The sequence below is a fragment of the Leopardus geoffroyi genome, chromosome B1, assembly GCF_018350155.1.
Source record: "Leopardus geoffroyi isolate Oge1 chromosome B1, O.geoffroyi_Oge1_pat1.0, whole genome shotgun sequence".
NCBI classification, from domain to species: domain Eukaryota; kingdom Metazoa; phylum Chordata; class Mammalia; order Carnivora; family Felidae; genus Leopardus; species Leopardus geoffroyi.
The window spans coordinates 113,665,554-113,685,401 of NC_059327.1; the positions used below are offsets into that span (position 1 = coordinate 113,665,554).

At 38.3% G+C, this 19,848-nt stretch overlaps 1 protein-coding gene across 4 annotated transcripts in view; it reads right to left on the reverse strand.

Annotated features, from left to right (window-relative positions):
* SEC24B (SEC24 homolog B, COPII coat complex component) overlaps positions 1 to 19,848 on the reverse strand; it is a 101,263-nt gene that overhangs the window by 81,270 nt on the left and 145 nt on the right. The window lies entirely within an intron of this gene.

Sequence of the window (19,848 nt, forward strand, 5' to 3'; positions counted from 1 at the left end):
AGAATCTGAAGCAGGCTGCAGGCTCTGAGCTGCCTTGTCAGCACAGAGCCTGATACCGGGCTTGAACTCATGAACAGCGAGATCATTACCTGAAGTCAGACGCTTAACTCACTGAGCCACCCAGGCGTTCCTCTTCATCTTTAAAATGTATTAGATAATTCTACTAACTGTAGTAGGATATAATACCAAAACTAATATTAAAGTTTAATTTCTTCTACACATACTAAAAACTGAACCTGACAAATATTACAAACACAGAGGTTACATACACCTATGCTCTTTTATTTTTAACAAAATCTGTAAATTATCGAAATTTCAGTAGTATTAGCATTTGCATTTGCCTGTATTTCCTATAATTCCCTCAGCAACTGTGGCAGTTTTAAAACGTGGTCCCAAAATTCTTTGATACTGTTCTGATTAAAGGGTGAAATCTGTCTACTGCCTTTGAATTCGAGCAGGCTTTTAATAGCTTCCACCAATAAAGAATGGCAGAAGCGAAGCCGTGTGACTTCCCTGCTTGATCAGAGACAATTCAGTTTCTACGTTGTTTGAAAGAACATGTGCATGTGGACCCCTGAGTAGCTAGCTGCGCAGGAAGTCCAGTTATTCCACAGCTGCCATGGTCTGGGGGAGTCAAACCACATGGAGAGGTCACATTTAGGCACCCAGGTTTGAACTCCCAAGTTTTTGAGTCATTCTAGCCCAGGTGCCAGACATGTGAATAAATGAGCCTTCCAGATCATTCTAAACTCCAGTCATCAAAACACCTTTGAGTCTTCCAAGCTGAGGCCCTAGATATCATAGAGCAGAGGAAAGCCATCCTGACTCTGCCCTGTGCAAATTCCTGATCAACAAAATCTGTGAGCATAATAAAATAGTTGTTTTTGACTGTTAAGTTTTGGAATAATTTGTTATATAGCAATAGCAACTGACACAGCAACTAATTACTATTTTTAAGAATTCAGAATCCAGATTCTAAAACTGAACTACACCCAACTTTACTTAACATAAAAATGTACTATATTCTTAAAAGTCCAGACATCACAGTTTCAATAATTCTTACAAAAGAACATGCTATCTTTAAATCAGTTAAACATAATTATGTGTACATATGTACAGAATGCACTAAGTTGTCCTATTCCATTAGAAAAATAGTTCCTTTGTAGATAACATATTACTTGAGAGCTGTAAAGCTTATGTAAAATATAGAAAAAGAGTTGAATCAGGTACACTAGGAAAGAATGAAAAAAAAAAAAAAACTAAGGGCTGAAAACTAGGTTTACTAGGACAGGTAAAAACAACTGGAATCATAGACACATGTGACAGACCTGCATTACCCCATATGGTAGCCACTAGCGACACATGGTTATCGAGTACTAGAACGTAGCTAATCTGAATTGAAGGTGCTTTAAGTATAAAACACACACTCAGGGCACGTGGGTGGTTCAGCTGGTTAAGCGTCCAATTTCAGCTCAGGTCATGATCTCACAGTTCTTGGATTCCAGCCCCACGTCGGGCTCTGTGCTCACAGCTCAGAACCTGGAGCCTGCTTCGGATTCTGTGTCTCCCTCTCTCTCTGCCCCATCCCCACTCATGCTCTGTCTCTCTCTGTCTTAACAGTAAATAAAACATTAAAAAAAAAAAAAAAAACCTTTGTAAAAAAAGTTGGGGCGCCTGGGTGGCGCAGTCGGTTAAGCGTCCGACTTCAGCCAGGTCACGATCTCGCGGTCCGTGAGTTCGAGCCCCGCGTCGGGCTCTGGGCTGATGGCTCAGAGCCTGGAGCCTGTTTCCGATTCTGTGTCTCCCTCTCTCTCTGCCCCTCCCCCGTTCATGCTCTGTCTCTCTCTGTACCAAAAATAAATAAACGTTGAAAAAAAAAATTAAAAAAAAAAAAAAAAAGTATAAAACACACACTCAATTTTAAAGAAATGATATGAAAAAAGTAAGATAGCTCAGTAACTTTTAATTTTTTATCTTTTTAAAGTTTGTTTATTTTTTTGATAGAGTGCATGAGAGAGAGAAAAAGAGAGAGAGAGAGAGAGAGAGAGAGAGAGAGAGAGAATCCCAAGCAGGCTCCGTGCTGTCAGACCAGCTCAGGGCTGGATCTCATGAACTGTGAGATCATCCACCTGAGCAAGATTAAGAGTTGGATGCTTAACCAGCTGAGCCACTCAGGGTGCCCCTCTCAGTAACTTTTTATTTATTTATTTTTTTTTAATTTTTTTTTTCAACGTTTATTTATTTTTGGGACAGAGAGAGACAGAGCATGAACGGGGGAGGGGCAGAGAGAGAGAGGGAGACACAGAATTGGAAACAGGCTCCAGGCTCTGAGCCATCAGCCCAGAGCCGACGCGGGGCTCGAACTCACGGACCGCGAGATCGTGACCTGGCTGAAGTCGGACGCTTAACCGACTGTGCCACCCAGGCGCCCCTCTCAGTAACTTTTTAATACTGAACATGAACACATGTGAAAATAACAACCTTTTATATATTGTGGTAACTGGATAAACTGAAATTGATTGTACTTATTTCAGCTATTTTAATATGACTTCCAGACAATTTAAAATTACATATGCAGATTGCATTAGACTCATACTGAACACAACTATAAGACAGAAAAATACAAAGAGAAAAGGTGAATTAATGTCAGCATATATGGAATGCTTTCAACCTAGGCCTAAATATTTATTTTTTTTTAATGTTTTTATTTATTTTTGAGACAGAGACAGAGCATGAGCAGGGGAGGGGCAGAAAGACAAGGAGACACAGAATCTGAAGCAGGCTCCAGGCTCTGAGCTGTCAGCACAGAGCCCAACACGGGCTCGAACTCACGGACTGTGAGATCATGACCTGAGCTGAAGTCGGAAGCTTACCCGACTGAGCCACCCGGGCGCCCCTAGGCCTAAACATTTAAATTGGACATCAGTAGAAATATTAATTACAAAAGTATTTTTAGGTACTACCAAATTTCATTAATGCTACTAATTTAAAAAAAAGACAGAGAAATAACTGGTTTTCTGGGATTATTTAGATGTGCATCTTTCTTTGTGAATTCAAAATGGTTCTGTAGCATATAAGAAAAGACTGCTGGTATTTTACAACTACTAAAATGGAGAGAGACAAAGATTGTGGATGAAAGGATAAATTAGTTATATATGTAGATAGCCAAAATTTTGAAAAATAACTCTAGGAGTATTTTTCTTATTACAAATGTGATATACAATAATTGCAAAAAGGAGTACAGAAAATTATCAAACAAAATATCATCCATAATCTTACTACCTGAGATAACTGCTATTAATATTGATGTATAACTACCCACTAATTTCTTTTAGGATATATCTAATTTAGTTAAGCAAAAGTAGAATTATAACATACATTTACGTTATAACATACCATTATAACATACCATTACATAGATTTATAGAATCTATATAATTACATAGAATTATAACATACCATTACATAGGTTTACCATATTTTAATCACTTCTCTATTAATAGCCATTTAGGTTGTTTTCCATATTTTAAAAATATTGAACAATATGATAATAAATACATTTGTAGGTTAAGTCTGTGTGTTCATTCATTTTACTCTTCTGAAAGTAATTTCCTATCAGTTACAATAGTTGGGCGAAGTCCCTAGTTAGCAACCTAACTGTATAGACAGACACAGGAGAAACATCGAGATGCCCAGTAAAAAACCCAGCAGAGGGGCGCCTGGGTGGCGCAGTCGGTTAAGCGTCCGACTTCAGCCAGGTCACGATCTCGCGGTCCGTGAGTTCGAGCCCCGCGTCAGGCTCTGGGCTGATGGCTCAGAGCCTGGAGCCTGTTTCCGATTCTGTGTCTCCCTCTCTCTCTGCCCCTCCCCCGTTCATGCTGTGTCTCTCTCTGTCCCAAAAATAAATAAACGTTGAAAAAAAAAAAAAAAAAAAAAAAAAAAAAAACCAGCAGAGACCAGAATCAAAGTCGTCCCGGAAGTTGAATTTAGCAAAGGTTTTAAAGCAGCTACTGTAAATATGTTCAAAAGAAGAAAGAAAATATATTCAAAGAATTGAAAAAAAAAATCAGTAACTGAACTGATAATATAAAATGAGAAATGAAAACTATTTTGAAAATGAAAATATTCAGAATAAAGCTGAAATAAATATACTAGATGGCCTCAACAGCATAGTGGAAGAAAGAATCAAAGAATCTAAAGACTGGTCAATAAAGTGATCCAAATTTGAGGCACCTGGGTGGCTCAGTCAGCATACGTGACTCTTGATCTCGGGGTTGTGAGTTCAAGCCCCACATTGGGTGTAGAGCTTAGTTGAAATAAAACAGTAATAAATAAATAAATTAAATGATGTAATTAAAAACAGAGAAAACATAAGAAAAGGAAAATTTAAGAAATCTGTGGAACAAGATGAAGCAGTCTAATATTTATGTAAACAATAAGGTTGAACAACGGCCTCCCAAAAGATATATCCACATCCTAATCCCCAGAATGTGTGAAAATGATCTTATAGGGAAAAGAATAACTATTACATTTTATGACAAAAGACAAGATTAAGCTAAGGGTCTTGAGATTAAGTGGGTCCTAAACGCAACCACATGTAACTTTATAAGATGCACGTAAATAGAAGATACACACATTGAAGAAAAGGCAACGAGAAGGTAAAGCAGAGTGATGCAGCCACAAGGAACGTCAACTGTCAAACAAAAGTTAGAAGAGGCAAGAAAAAGATTCTCCCCTAGAGTCTACAGAGAGAATATGGCCTTGGCAACACCTTAACTTCAGACTTCCAGTCTCCAGGACCCGGAGAGAACAAATTTCTGTTGTTTTAAGCCACCCAGTTGGTAGGATTTTGTTACAGCAGACCTGGGAAACTTGTACAGTAAGGATATAGAACAGCAATTCTCAAAGTGTAGTACACAGAACCCTGGTAATACTGGAGACTCATGGGGGATCCATAGGTAGAAACTATGTTCATAAGAGTACTAAAATGGTACTTGCCTTCTTTGCTGTGTTGACATTTGTACTAATGGCACAGAAGCAATGATGGGTACCACACTGGCCCTGTGGCATAAAGTAAAGCAGTGGCACCAAGCAACTCTAGTAAGTACTGTATTCTTCACTACCATGCATTCATAGTAAAAAAATAAAAGCCATTCCCTTATTCAACAATGTTCAGGATTTACTAGATACTTTAAAAACGCAAAAAAAAAAAAAAAAAAAAAAAAAAAGACAAAGAAATGGCATACAGATTGGAAAAGAAGAAATAAAACTATATTTGCAGAATGACAGGACTGTGTAGAAAAATCTGAAGAATCTTTAAAAAAGAAAGAAAGAAAATAAGTGAGTTTATCAAAGTCACAAGATACAAGGTCAACATGTAAGAGTCAAATGCACTCCTCAAAACAATAATGAACAAATATGATTTAAAATTAAAATAAAAAACAAAACCAAGCATCTAAATGGCTCAGTTGATTGAACGTCCAACTCTTGACTTTGGCTCAGGTCATGATATCCTGGTTTGTGGCACAGAATCAGGCTCTGTGCTGTCTGTGTGGATTCTCTCCCTCTCTCTCTGCCCCTCCCCTGCTCAAGTACGTGTGCATGCTCTCTCTCAAAATAAACAAACAAATAAATAAATAAATACTATTTATAATATCACAAAGAAGTACTTAAAATATAAATCTAATAAAATATGCAAAGGATCTATATGCTGAAAATGACAAAACACTGATGAAAAATCAAGGATTTCTTTACATAAATGGAAGGACTAATATACCATGTTTGTGGGCTGGAAGACTTGCTATTAAGATATAAATTATCTCAGTTTTTATCTTTAGGTTTGATGCAATGCCAATAAAAATACCAATAGTTTTTTAATAAATATCAACAAGCTGATTCTGAAATTTCTATGGAAAGGCAAAGGTACTAAAACACCAAAAAAACAAAAACTTTGAAAAAGAACATTTGGAGGACTCACATTACCCAATTTCAAGGGTTGCTTTATATGCTACAATAATCAAGAAAGTGTGGTACCAGAAAAAGGACAGATACACAGAACATAATAAAATATCTAGAAATAGAGCCACAAAAACATAAGCCAACAGATTTTTGACGAAGATGTCAAGGCAATTCAATGAAGTAAAGATAATCTTTTCAACAAATGGTGCTGTCATAGTCCACATTCAAAAAATGAACCTCAAAAAAAAAAAAATGAACCTCAACACGTCTAAGGTCTCAAAACTTAAGTCAAAATGAATCACAGATCTAAATGTAAAATTTGAAAACTTCTAGGAGAAAATTTAGAATATATAGATAAATATGAGATTAGCAATAAGTTCTTAACCTATGACACTAAAAAGCATGATCAGGAACAGAAAATATTGAGAAAAGAGACTTCATCAAATTAAAAATTTTACTCTACAAAAAGCACCAAGAGAATTATAAGAAAGCTATGGATGAGGAGATAATATTTACAAATCACATGCCTAATAAAAGCCTCATATCCAGAATTTATTAAGAATTCTTCAAATCCAACGGTAAGAAAACAGACAACCCAACCAAAAAAACTGGTAAAAGGTCTGAAAATAATCACCAAAGAAGATATATGGATGGCAATAAACATTAAGCTGCTCATCATAAATCATTAGGGAAATGCAAATTAAACCATGAAATATCACTACATAGCCATTGTAATGACTAAAACAACAACAAAAAAATAAAAATATCAAATGTTGGGAAAGATGTGGTGCAAAAGGAACTCTCACTCATTGCTGGAGGGAACAGAAAATAGTACTATTTTGCCACCTTGGAAAACAGTTTGGCAAGTCCTAGTAAAGTTAAATATATACAGCTGACCCTTGAACAATGCAGAGGTTAGGGGCATGAACTCCCTGTGCAGCTGAAAGTAAGGATAACTTTTGACTTCCCTAAAACTTAACTACTAATAGCCTACTATTGACTGGAGGCCTTACCGATAACATAAACAGTTGCTTAACACGTTTTATATGTTATACGTACTATATGCTGTATTCTTACAATGAAGTAAGGTATAGAAAACAAAGTGTTACTAAGAAAATCATAAGGAATAGGTCACACTAAGAGTACTTTACTGTATTTATAGAAAAAAATCTGCATATAAGTGGATTCATGCAGTTCAATCCTGAGTTGTTCAGGGTCAACTGTAGTTACCATTCGACCCAGCAGTGCTACTCCCACACATTTACCTATGTGAGCAGAAAACCTGCGTTCACACAAAAACTAGTATATGAATGTTTACAGCAGCTTTATTCACAATCACCAAGAACTAGAAACAAACAAGATATTCAACAACAGAGGATGGTTAAACAATCCTAGTATACACATACCATAGAAAAGTACACAGCAATAAAAGGGAACAGACAACCGATTCATGCAACAGCAGAAATGAATGTAACTCAGTGAAAGAAACCAGACCCAAGAGACATATTTTATGGCTCTATTTATATGACATTCTGGAAAAGCAGAATGACAGAAATGTAGAACAGAGCAATGGTTGTCAGGGCTGGTGGAGGAAGAGATGATGATTACCAGGGGACTACATGAAGACATTTTTTATAGTAATGGAACTGTTCTCTATGATACTGTGGTGGTGGTAGATACTTGACTGCACGGATTTGCCAAAACTCATAGAGCTGTACACCACAAAGAACAAAAGCAAGTTTTACTATCTGCAAATTGTAAAACAACATCCAGAATGTCAAGATAATCTAGGACAGAATGAAGACTGTGACAGATCAGTCTAACTGCATTACATGTATGATAACCTGAGTGAAGGATACTTAGGTAATATATACACAGATGAATGGGCACAGATGTAATTATAGAGATGTTTACATACATAATTAAGTATATACATAAATATCTCCTAACTCTGTCTACTGAGAAAGCCTATAAGCAGTGACACCCCAGTAGCTATGAGCACCTCCAGGGCCCAGGTCTTGGTTTCTAAAAACCATGCCCCAACAAAAGGAACTAGGGCTCCTTGGACAAAGGACTGATTCCAGTGTTGGGATAGGGCAAGTGCAGAGTAGAGTACCTTGTAGTGTCCGAAAGTAAGGAAGCAGTCAAAAGACAAAAGGATGGAGGTAAAGGGACACTGGAGCCAACCTGAAAGAGTTCCCAGTGGCCAAAACTCAAAACAACTTGAGCAACAAATATAAATAATGATAGTTCTAGATTATAATCCAAAGAATAAAGTAAATATTCATGAGTCTATAATGATATAAATAAATGACTGCATACATTTTAAAATGGGAGAAAAGGGGTGTCTTCCTTACAGAAATAGTTCAAATAATAAATGTAGAATAAATGAGCAAAAGAGAAAATTACCATCAGAATTCCACAGTAAAAATCACTGCAGGTACAAGCCACTGAGGAATGCTAAAATTAGTGGGCCAAACTTTAAGGAGAAACAGGAATCAAGTATTTCCCGAAGAATATTTGAATTACTGTGATGACTTCAGCATGTGCTCACAAATTATTTGATATACCTCACTGTAGGAGGTGGAGCTTAATTCTCAACTTACTTTCTGTTGAATGTGGGCTGGAGTTAAGTAACTCCTAACAAACAGAGTAGGAAAAAAAAAAAATTTTGCAGTGGAGGAACCTGGCAGCCCCTGTGATAGACTAAATGCACACACACACACCCCAATACGTATGTTGAAGCTCTAACCCCAATTCGATGGTCTTAAGATGGGGTCTTTGGGAGGTAATTAGGTTTAGATTAGGTCACAATGGTAGGAAGGACTCTCATGATGGAATTAGTTTTCTTGTAAGAAGAAGAAATCCCTCTCTCTCCACATGCATGCAGAAAAGCCATGTAAGCACAACAGCAAGGAAGAGGGTCTTCACCAGAACCCAACTATGCTGTCACCCTAATCTCAGACTTCTGGACTCCAACACTGTGAGAAAATAAATGGCTACTGTTTAAGCCACACAGTCTATGACATTTTGTCTGGGCTAAGACATTCCTTCAATCAAGTGCCCAAGGTTAACATGACCAGTAATAAAACAAGTTGATATCATCTGATCCCTAATACAATGTGATAAGAAGGGCACTTCACCTCTGTGGTATTCTTTCTAAAAAGTCATAAATTATTTTTTTTAAGTTTATTTACTTTTCAGAGAAAGCGAGAGGGAGAGAGAATGAGCAGAGGAGGGACAGAGAGAGAGTCCAAAGCTCTGCGTTGTCAGCAAAGAGTCAGACACGGGCTTGAACTCACAAACCATGAGATCATGATGTGAGCTGAAGTCAGATGCTTAACTGACTAAGCCACCCACGTGCCCCAGTAAACTGACAGTCTTAAGAATTCACCCTCACTTAATCATGAGAAAGCATCAGCAAAGTGAGGAACTGTCTACAAAATAATTAACCAGTCCTGTCAAAGTCCTAAAAAACAAACAAAAAGGCTAAGAAACTGTCACAGATCAGAGGAGACTAAGGAGACATGACACTTAAAGCAGTATGATATCCTGAACTGTATTCAGGAACAGGAAAAAAAAACAGTAGGAAAATAGAAATAAAATCTATAGTTTTCAAAAAAATTTTTTAAAGTTTATATTTTTGAGAGAGAGGGACAGAGCACACGTGAGGAAGGGCAGAGAGAGGGAGACACAGATTTTGAAGCAGGCTCCAGGCTCTGAGCTGTCAGTACAGAACCCAACGTGGGGCTCGAACCCACAAACTGAGAGATCATGACCTGAGCCGATGTCGGATGCTTAACCGACTGAGCCACCCAGGCACTCCTAAGTAAAATCTATAGTTTAGCTAATATGGTATGTCAGCAATGTTAATTTTCTAGTTTTGATAAAGGTACCACGGTTTTGGAAGATGTTAAGACTTTAGAGGAAGCTGAGTGAAGAACACTGCATTCTGTACTATCTTTGCATCACTTCCACAAATCTAAAATTACTGCAAAATAAGTTTTTACAACCAAAGGGAAAAAGTGCTGGAAATGACTTACTAAATTGACTATATGACACTATTTTTTAGACAAATGACTGCACCATACAGAACCAGAGTGATTTTCCTAAAAATCAAATCTGATTATGTTATCTCTTTGTTTAAAGCTTTCTAATTTTTTAAAATGTTTATTTATTTTGAAAGAGATGGGGAAAAAGGACAGAAAGAGAAGAAGCCAAGCAGGCTCTGTGCTGAAATCTGAGTCGAAATCAAGAGTCAGAGGCTTAACCGACAGAGCCACCAGGCCCCCCTCTAATGGTTTTTCTTGCCATTAATAAAAAGTTCAAATCCTTTAATATGGTCTATAAGACAGTGGAAAGCACAACAATCTCTCCCTGACCCCAAATGTCCATGACCTAATCACTGAAACATGTAAATATGACAGCTTATACGGCAAAAGGGAGCTGACATTGCAGATTATATTAGGACTGCTAATCATCTGACCTTAAAATAGGGAGAAAAGCTTCGATTATCCAGATGAGCTCAGTGTAATCACAAGAGTCCTTAAAATTAAAAGTACAAGAGGGAGGCAGAGGAGAGGCAGGGAGAAGTGACTACAGAAGACTCTTCAGAGATGAAGCCAGATATTGCCAGCTCTGAAGGCAGACAGAGGGGACCATGAACCAAGGAATGTGGGCACCTCTAAAAGAAGGAAAAGGCAAATAAATGGATTCTCTCCCACAGTCTCTAGGAGGGAATTCAGCTCTACTGATCTTGATTTTAGCCTTGTTAGACTTTTAACCTACAGATGATGAATTCATGTTATTTTATGCTGCCAATTTGTGGTAATTTGTTGCAGCAGCAAAGAGAAAATGAATGCAAAGGCCCTGCATGACCTGACTGCTGCTCATTTCTACTTTATCACTCACCACTCCTTCTCACTGTGATTTTCAGCAGGTGTGCCTTAATATACCGCTACATTCAAAGCATTCACATGGGTCTACTGAGGTCTGGTCAATAAAGAAAATGAAATTTTGCTACACTAAAGGTGCCTATCATTATGTTGAAGTGATACGGAATGATGACCTGGTAGAGAGCAAAGCCAGAGCACAACATAAGGAAAGACTGTGCTAGAGCTTTGCTTCAAAAGGCCATCGAAGAGGTTGGTTAGGGCAGAATATAGGTACGCTGCCTTCCTTGTAAAGGGGATCAAATAAATATGTGATATTTTTCTGAAATTTGCTTTTTTCTAATAAAAATTTTTTAATGTTTATTTCTGAGAGTGAGAGAGACAGAGTGAGAGTGGGGGAGGGTCAGAGAGAAAGGGAGACACAGAATCCAAAGGAAGCTGGGGGCTCTGAGCTGTCAGCACAGAGCCCCAAACAGGGCTCAAACTTACAAACGGTGAGATCATTAACTGAGCCGAAGTCCGACACTTAACCAACCTAGATGCCCCTGCTTTTTTTTAATTAGAAGTGTCCAAAGTTTAATTTCTTCAAGAATGCCACCAACTAAAACTTTAGCACTAAGGTAGCCATGAGTATGAAAAGGCCAAGAATCACTGATCCATACACACGTTGACCATACTAAATTTTTCTCAAGCCATGCTTGCTCATCTCTGACCCTTCACACAGGCTCTTCCCTCCACCTGGAACCATCAAAAATCCTCTCTTACCCCTTCATCTGACCAACTCTAATTCTTCAGATCTCAGTTCAACTCTTCCTCCAGAAAACATCTGCTAACCCTGCAAGTGAATGCCTACTTAATGGTGCATCTACAGCATCTTGGACCACAATGACAGTACTTTTCACATGCTACTGTAATTATCTAACTGTAAACTCTCTAAGTGAAAAATTTGAGTCTAGTTGGGTCCCAGCTCTATCATATTCCTAAAGCTTAGCACAATGCCTGGCTCATGGAAACCATTCCTACATTTTGGGGAAAAAATTAAGCCTAGTAAATAATCATCAAACACTTCTGTATCAGACATTTCTCTCATCAAAATGTATCAAGAAGGACTACGTAAGTAAAGAGAAAGAACACAAAACTTTAAGAGCTTTCGCTACATAAAGCAAATTATACTCTAGTACAAGAACAAATGCATGTATCTAAGTTTTTTGATCTATATTATATATAGATCTATATTATAGATAATATAACTATATTAGTTCAAGTAGAAGAATAGCCTTTGAAACGAAAGGAAAGTAATAATATACAGTATTTAACTACATCTAAGGTGTTTTGATACTGCTGCTTTTTACACTCACCAGGTGCATTAGCTTCTACTGCTATTGTAATGAATTACCACAAACTGGCTTAAAACACCACAAATTTATTATTTTACAGTTCTAGAGGTCAGAAGTCCAAAATCAGTTCACTGGGCTAAGGTCAAAGGGTCATGGGCAGACATGGTTCCTTCTGAGGCTCCAAGAAGAGAATCCATTTCCTTGCCTTTTTCAGCTTCTAGTGGCCACCTGCATTCCTTGGCTTATGGCCCTTTCTTCCATCTTCAAAGCACACTACTCCCACCTCTAGATGCTGACTCCTCCAGGTCCCCTCTAATCAGATGTTGTGATTATATCAGGCCCACTCAGATCCAAGATAATATCCCCAACTCTTAATCACAGCTGCAAAGGTTTCAAAAATTAGGACGGAAACATACTAGGGGGCCATTATTCAGCTCACTGCATCAGCTGTTAATGGCAGGTTTTCATGCAACTATATCATGACTTCTATCACTTCAGTAAAACAAATTTTAAAATTTCACCAATTCTAAGATGCCCCCCAAATTCAGAGATAAAAATGTGAAACAAAAGTGTCTTAGAACCAACGAAATAAAATAATTTTACTACATCCACCAAATAACCTAACACAGTGACTCACAAAAAGAGCATCAACAAATAAATCACTGAAAACAGGGAAGTTCAGGTTACATACAATCTCTGAAAAGTTTCTACATTCTTAGCCTCAAGTGAGGTATGTCTGTATAAAAGAACATATATTCTAACACATTATCTACTCACTGGTACCAATCTGACCTGAGAACTAAACAAAAGATTTTTAAGAAATAGTCTATATACCTTTTTAAAATTTTAGTTTCTTATTTATTTTGAGAGAATGTGAGCAGGGGAGGGGCACAGAGAGAGGGAGAGAGAGAATCCCAAGCAGGTTCTGCACTGTCAGTGCAGAGCATGATGCAGGACTCAAACTCACAAACAAGAGCCAAAACCAAAAGTTGGACACTTAACTGCCTGAGCCACCCAGGCGCCCCAGTCTATATACCTTTTAATGGAGCTGCTCAGCTGGTCAACCTGACTGATATCATCATATACCAGTTAGATACAGTCTCTGGTTTTCTTTTTTAAAGGTTTTATTTTTAAATAATCTCTACACCAAACCTGGGGCTCGAACTCACAACCCTGAGATCAAGAGTCTTATGATCCACCAACTGAGCCAGCCAGGCGCCCTAGTCTTTGATTTTCTATAAGCATCTATGCTCTCCTTGGCAAGACTACATCATCACAAGATAAATAAAATCTTAAAGATTTTATTTTTAAGTAATCTCTACACCAAACCTGGGGTGCAAATTTACAACCCTGAGATCAAGAGTCTCATGTTTCACCAACTGGGCCAGCCAGGAGCTCCTGGCCTCTGGTTTTCCATAAGCATCTATGTCCTTCTTGGCAAGACTAAATTATCACAAGATCTATCCAAATGATACATCTGCTTCAGGGACATAATCTCCTTCCAGACACTAGATTCCCACCAAAGGAAAATTGATTCTATTCTTGCTGTAAGCAAACCAGACACAAGAATCCAAATTTACAAGGTAAATATTTTACGGATGTCTAGTCACTATACAAAAAAATTAATCATAAGCTCTCTTTAAATAAATGAGTTTTCTCATCCTCTTCCTTGCCAAAAAAGTAACGTTTTAAATATCGAGAGTCTTTGTTTCATTAGTCTTTTCCTGAATCAAATTTCAATATATTTTAGAAGTCAGATTCAAGTTTTTCATTATCTTATAAACAATATCAAGGTCAGCAAAATATAAGCTCCTCTATCTGATAAAGATAAATTCATACTAACGTGAGGGGCACAATCAGATATAAGGATATAAGAACATCATTTATCCATCACCAAACTACCAAGAAATAGGTCAATATTCAGCCACTCATGCATTTTAACCATTCTTATTAAAATATTATAGTACTTCTGAACCAGTTGGTAAATAGTCACACAGCCCCAACACTGTTTCCCTGTTGTATCCCACAATGCTGTTTCCTTGCCCCAGACCTTCAAGACCTCATGAACACCATCCTGCTCTAGCATCAAGGCTAGTATCCATTCCATCGTCAGTGTATGTAGCACTGATTGTTAAATATTTTGAATATATGATTCCTGACAATAGAATATCAATAATGTTGCTAAAATAAAAAATTTTTAGAAACATAAAAAACATAAAGACATACACACCCCTACAGAAATCTGCAATTAGAAACCCCAGTGATTTAGAAAATGAGTAATTCCAATCACATCTGTATACCCTGGTTTACTCTTTTCTAATGGAAGGCTAATAGCTACAAAAGTAACTGACCCAGTCACTGCTGGCTGACAGTCTACACAGACATAGCCTATGTAACCATTTGGATGAAATCTTACTGCATTAAGTACATCAGTTGCCCTCTGGCTGCCACAATAATGAGTACTAAGAGTAAAGGGACCAAAAGAAAACTAATACCAGTTGAGAACCTACTCTATGCCAGGCACATTACTTTTCTCTACATCATCTTATATAATTCTCACAACAATCCTGTGAAGTGTCACTATTGTCATTTTACAGACAAATGGGGATATGAAAGGTCACTAATGTATACAGATTCAAACAGTTGATAAATAGTGAAGAAGCTAGGCATTGCAGGTTCCAAAGCTCATTTCACAATACCTGTTTCTCAGAAATACCGAGAAAAACAAGCAAGTTAAGACTTGGCCATTCGCTTGGCTAAGCGAAGCATTTTACTACTCCCTCTAGCCTCCCTATTTCCTCTTGCTTTTCCTCAGTTCCTATCACAAGCAGCTTTCAGCACCAATTAAATCCACCTTCCTGCAGCCAGCTAGCTGAGGTAGATGGCCTATTAAAGGAAACCTTTCAAGAGTAGATCTGTTGGAGGAAAGAAGGGCTGGCTGAGCAGTGTAAGAAAATAATAAAAAGACTGAAACAGTGATTGAGCCTTAAGAGAGAGCTGGCCATACACAGATCCTTTCAGGGGTCAGTCTTCAAAAATAATAATGAATATGAAGCCAAGTTCACTTACTCAGTTGAGTGCCTACTGCAGAATATGATGAGGAAAACTCATACAGTCTCTGCCATCCAAAGAATTTATAACCTGGTGTTCTGAAGGAAACGGAATGAAGGGGACTCTCATTTGCTAAATATCTCATTTTGCTAAGCACCAGGTACTTTAAAAATAGTAACTCATTTAATAAAACTCTCTCTACAACTCTAGAAGAAAGGTATTATTATCCCCTGAAACTCAGAGATGTTAAGTAATTATCTCTACAAAACCCTGAGCTGTATCAAAGCCAACGACTTTTTACTAGCCCACACCTTCTGCAATTCTGAGTATGCTTAGCCTACTGGAAAGAGTGGCTTTCCCAGGGCTGAATATAACATGATCTGCTCTAACGTGCAGTGCTAAGATGAGGGTCTCATTTCTAGGAAAGTCCACTGAAGACTGGCTCAAAAATCTGTTCTATTTCAATGTTTTTAAGGATCTAATACTTCAGGGCTTACAGATAATTAGAAAGATGAAGTTAGCTCAAATACTATAATCAGTGGCAATGAATGTGGTTTACAAAAATTATTACAGATATAATCTCAGAAACCTGAGGGGAGGGACTGCGGTGGGAATGAAAAGACACTGCAAATAACTAATGCAATACATACAGCAATGAAAAATAAAATTTAAATCCACATAAAAGGCACTTGTTTATATAAGGAATAATTTTTAAGATCCTTATCTATTAATCAGTTTAGAAAGAAATTATGTATCCAGATGGTTACATTGTGCCATACCAATATCTTTACCAGAGGACCTGATGTTTCTGCTGAGCTATAAAGAGTAGAAACCCGAGACACAGACGCTGCTCTGATCAAAAAGAACTTTCTTCAGACACACTAGGGAGCTTTATATCATTTTAAATTTTGCATGTGCTCTCAAAGTTGAAGGGTTTCCTATAACTGACCAGATAGTACTGCTGAGTGAACGGTATGCTTATGCCATTATGGAGTCCAATAATTCCCATTACTATCGCCTCTTTCTCACATTATTAGCAATTGAAATGATAAAACTGCCAGCAGTATCACTCCTAATAAAGGCATATGGAAGAAAGAAAACACATTTTCATTTGAAAATGAGCACCATTTGCTTCCCCAAAGTAGAACTAAACAGCAGTGGTTTACTCTTAAATCTGGGTGCCTGCCTTCAAAAAAAACTTTTGAATTACCCCTTTCAATGTAGGTCAGTTGGGAGAAATTTTGGAGTTAACCCCATCATTATTGCCAGGATTATTATTTCACCCAGTCTTTCAGGTTTTGAGGACTAGACTTTGGAAAGACTCTGAAAAGGCAGAGTAAAAGTTGAAAAATATTCAACTAACACCTCATAGGGAAATACAAATAATTCTAAAAGCCCAAATGCTGATCAGTGAAAAACTGAAGTACAGAAGGAAGTGTAAGACAAGTATGTCACAAGCTCAAGTCAAACTATTATATTCAAGTTAAGTGGGAAAGAGCATGTGAACAGTTAAACCCAGAAAGCAAAAGTGATAAAGACTCGGTTTTCTGCCTATTTCCTACCCTTTCCAAAAAAAAAAAAAAAAAAAAAAAAAGTCTCTAAAAAAGAAACTTTTTACAGTCTCTTAATAGAAAGAGAACTGGACTTGGAATTAGGAAGACTGAATTGGAGTTGATTGAACTAATGTTTACTGAATACCCATTATTTGTTCCAGGGCCTGAATATATACAGCAGTGATGAGGGAGACAAAACTGCTACCCTCACCAAATTTACACAGGAATTGGTGAAAAACATACCCACTTAACCCTTCCAGATCTCAATTTCCTCTGTACAATTAGGGAAGTGGACTAGGTGTTGTTCAGGCTGCACTCCAAAAACATCTCAATATCCACCTCTATTTTAATCCTAACGGCTCTGCTTTTGTCTGATTTTTCCATCAGTGGTCTATCCACTCTTTCCTTCAGAGCAATAAATATGTTTTTTAAAAAGGTTGGATAACCACTTAATAAGTGATCTATACATACCATTCCAGTTTAACAATTCTGTCTCCTGTAATGTTCTATCCTCATACTTCTGACATGTTTCTTTTTCATCATGCCTGGAATTCCATACAGACAAATTAAAAGGAAAACTATTTCATGCAGGGCTAAAGAATGAACCAAAACCCCAAAGGATTGCTTAATCTTTATCTACAAATGCCAAAACAATGTAGCAAAAATTGTTTTTTTCTAAGATTAGCAAAAAAAGACAAAAACAGATTTGATGTTGCTACTTCTCTACTTAAGCTACTTCCTTCCACCAAAACAACAAAAAATTGACTGTAGTTTTTTATTTTACTTTATTTTTTTGAAGTATAATGGACACATGCTCTATTAGTTTCCGGTAGACTAACAGAATGATTCAGTATTTGTATAAACTGCAAAATGATCACTACAAATAAGTGGTTAACATCTGTCACCATACATAGTTACAGATTTTCTTTTCTTGTGATGAGAACTATTACCATTTCGTCTCTTAGCCTAGTTTTTTATCTTAATTTCCAAATTCTTTGGCAATGATACTCAAGGCCTTTCTGCAACCTGACCCCTTTTTAAGTACCCTTTTCAGCTTCAATGCTTTGGGTTCTCCCTATTACCCAGCACACTTCTTGTCTCTTGACAGCTTCTCTTCTAAACATGCCGTGCACTTCTACAATTTGAGACTTTTGTCCATGCTGTAACCTCTGACTCAAGACAGTCTTGCCTTCCTATCGATACCTGTCAAATCCCTCAAGGTCACCACCAAGTCGAATGTCACCAAAATACAGGTGAATTTAGGACAAAGACAATGATTCACTTTCCACTAGGCTAATCTTGAGTACCCAAGTATTAAACATTCCACAAATGCTTTAATGAATTATGTTAAATGGTAGAAACAAAGCATCATCCGTATCTGGCTTCTAACGTTCTTACAGATTTGCTACACTCATTACAATTGATATTCTGGCATTTCTTGAGCATTCACAAAACTTATAAGGCTAAGATCAATATCTCCCACTTTAAAAATCATTCACTAACACAGTAATGATGTTACACAGAATCAAGAAAAGGCAATCCTTGGATCACTGTTAAACATGGGTTTACAATATTCTAAAAGACTTGGGATCTCTTCTTAAATGACCATGTGCTAGTTCCTTCACACACAAAACTGTTCAAAAACAAAACAAAAACAACAATTTATATTAAGTTCACAAGAAAAAAACTGCTCACAAATATGTTTATGTACGTTCAGGACAGGAACACAAAACCTACAACAATGTTCACATTCAAACCCACGACAGCAAACAATGACCATTGGAAGCATATAATATTGCCAAGTATGGTTGATCCAAAAGATACTAAGCCTAAGACATCAACCACTGATTGTCAGGATAAACGGTAATCTTCATGTTAGAAAAGCATAAGCTGTAAAAACTAGATATTGGCTGAACTGACATAACCCAATGAATTTTCATTAACAAATTGTACAAAACAGGTCCATCCAAAAGTCGTTTGTACTAGTGTATTAGTACAGTGTACTAGTGTAGTTTTGTTCTCTTATGAACACAGGGCACTTTTCTGAAGTATTCCATTACTTCCAAGAGTTCTCATCTAAAATACTATCAAGTCTATAACATGAGTTCCTCCTACGGTGGCTCCATCCACAAACATTCAAATCTCAAGATTAGGTAATGAATATCCCAGAAATGATTATTTTTCACTTGAATCTCCTGCATACTAAAAGCCTACGACCTTAGCATGAAAGCGGCTTTCAAGTTGCACAGGCTGCTGCCTGTACGAAGGCCTTTCTTTCCTCAAAGCAGGGCCAACTCTGGCACGCTTTTTTATTTCTGAAAGTGAAGCTGAGGGAAAAAAGCCACCCAGATCTAAAGGTATTCGTTTAAATCCGTTTGACACCTGCTCCCTTTACAACGCGACAAGCAAACTCCAAACGCTAGAGCAGCAGCCGCAGCGGCAATGACAGATCCTGAGGCCGAATTGGGTCAGGGTTACGGTTACTCTTATGTTGCATATTTACACCCTTTTGTCTACAAACTTGAGCGCTAACTTAAGTTCCCTACAAGGCAGTGGGCTCGCTGGGCCGCAGAAATCAAAGCAATTTTCCTGACTCGGGAAGGGCACAATCCATGCCGTTCCATGGCTACACCAGTTTTCTCCAGACCACGCACTCTGCGGCCTCGGCTTTTCGCCGGAGAAAGGGTCGCTCCGGGCAACTCGCCTGCGCTCAGGCTGGATATGAGGGTTTTTAAACTGCACCTGGGCCCCTCCTTTTCCACCGTCCCCACTAACCCCAGCCGCTTTCCGGCCTAGGGTCACATTACGTAAACAGCCCCGGCCCCAGCTTTCCCAGGTCGGCCCCCGCCCCCGCGCCAGGGCGCCCCTCCCCCCCCTCCGTACCACGCGTCCCCCCCCCCCACAGTCCGCCCCCCACACGGCCTCCGCCCGCGGCCTCGGCTCCGCGCCCCTACCCGCCTCTGCCCCCGCCCCGACGCCCCCCACGGCCCGGCCCGGTCCAGCCCGCCCCGAGTGGCCGCCCAGGCTGCCCCGCCGGCGCTAGGCCCCGCGCTCCGC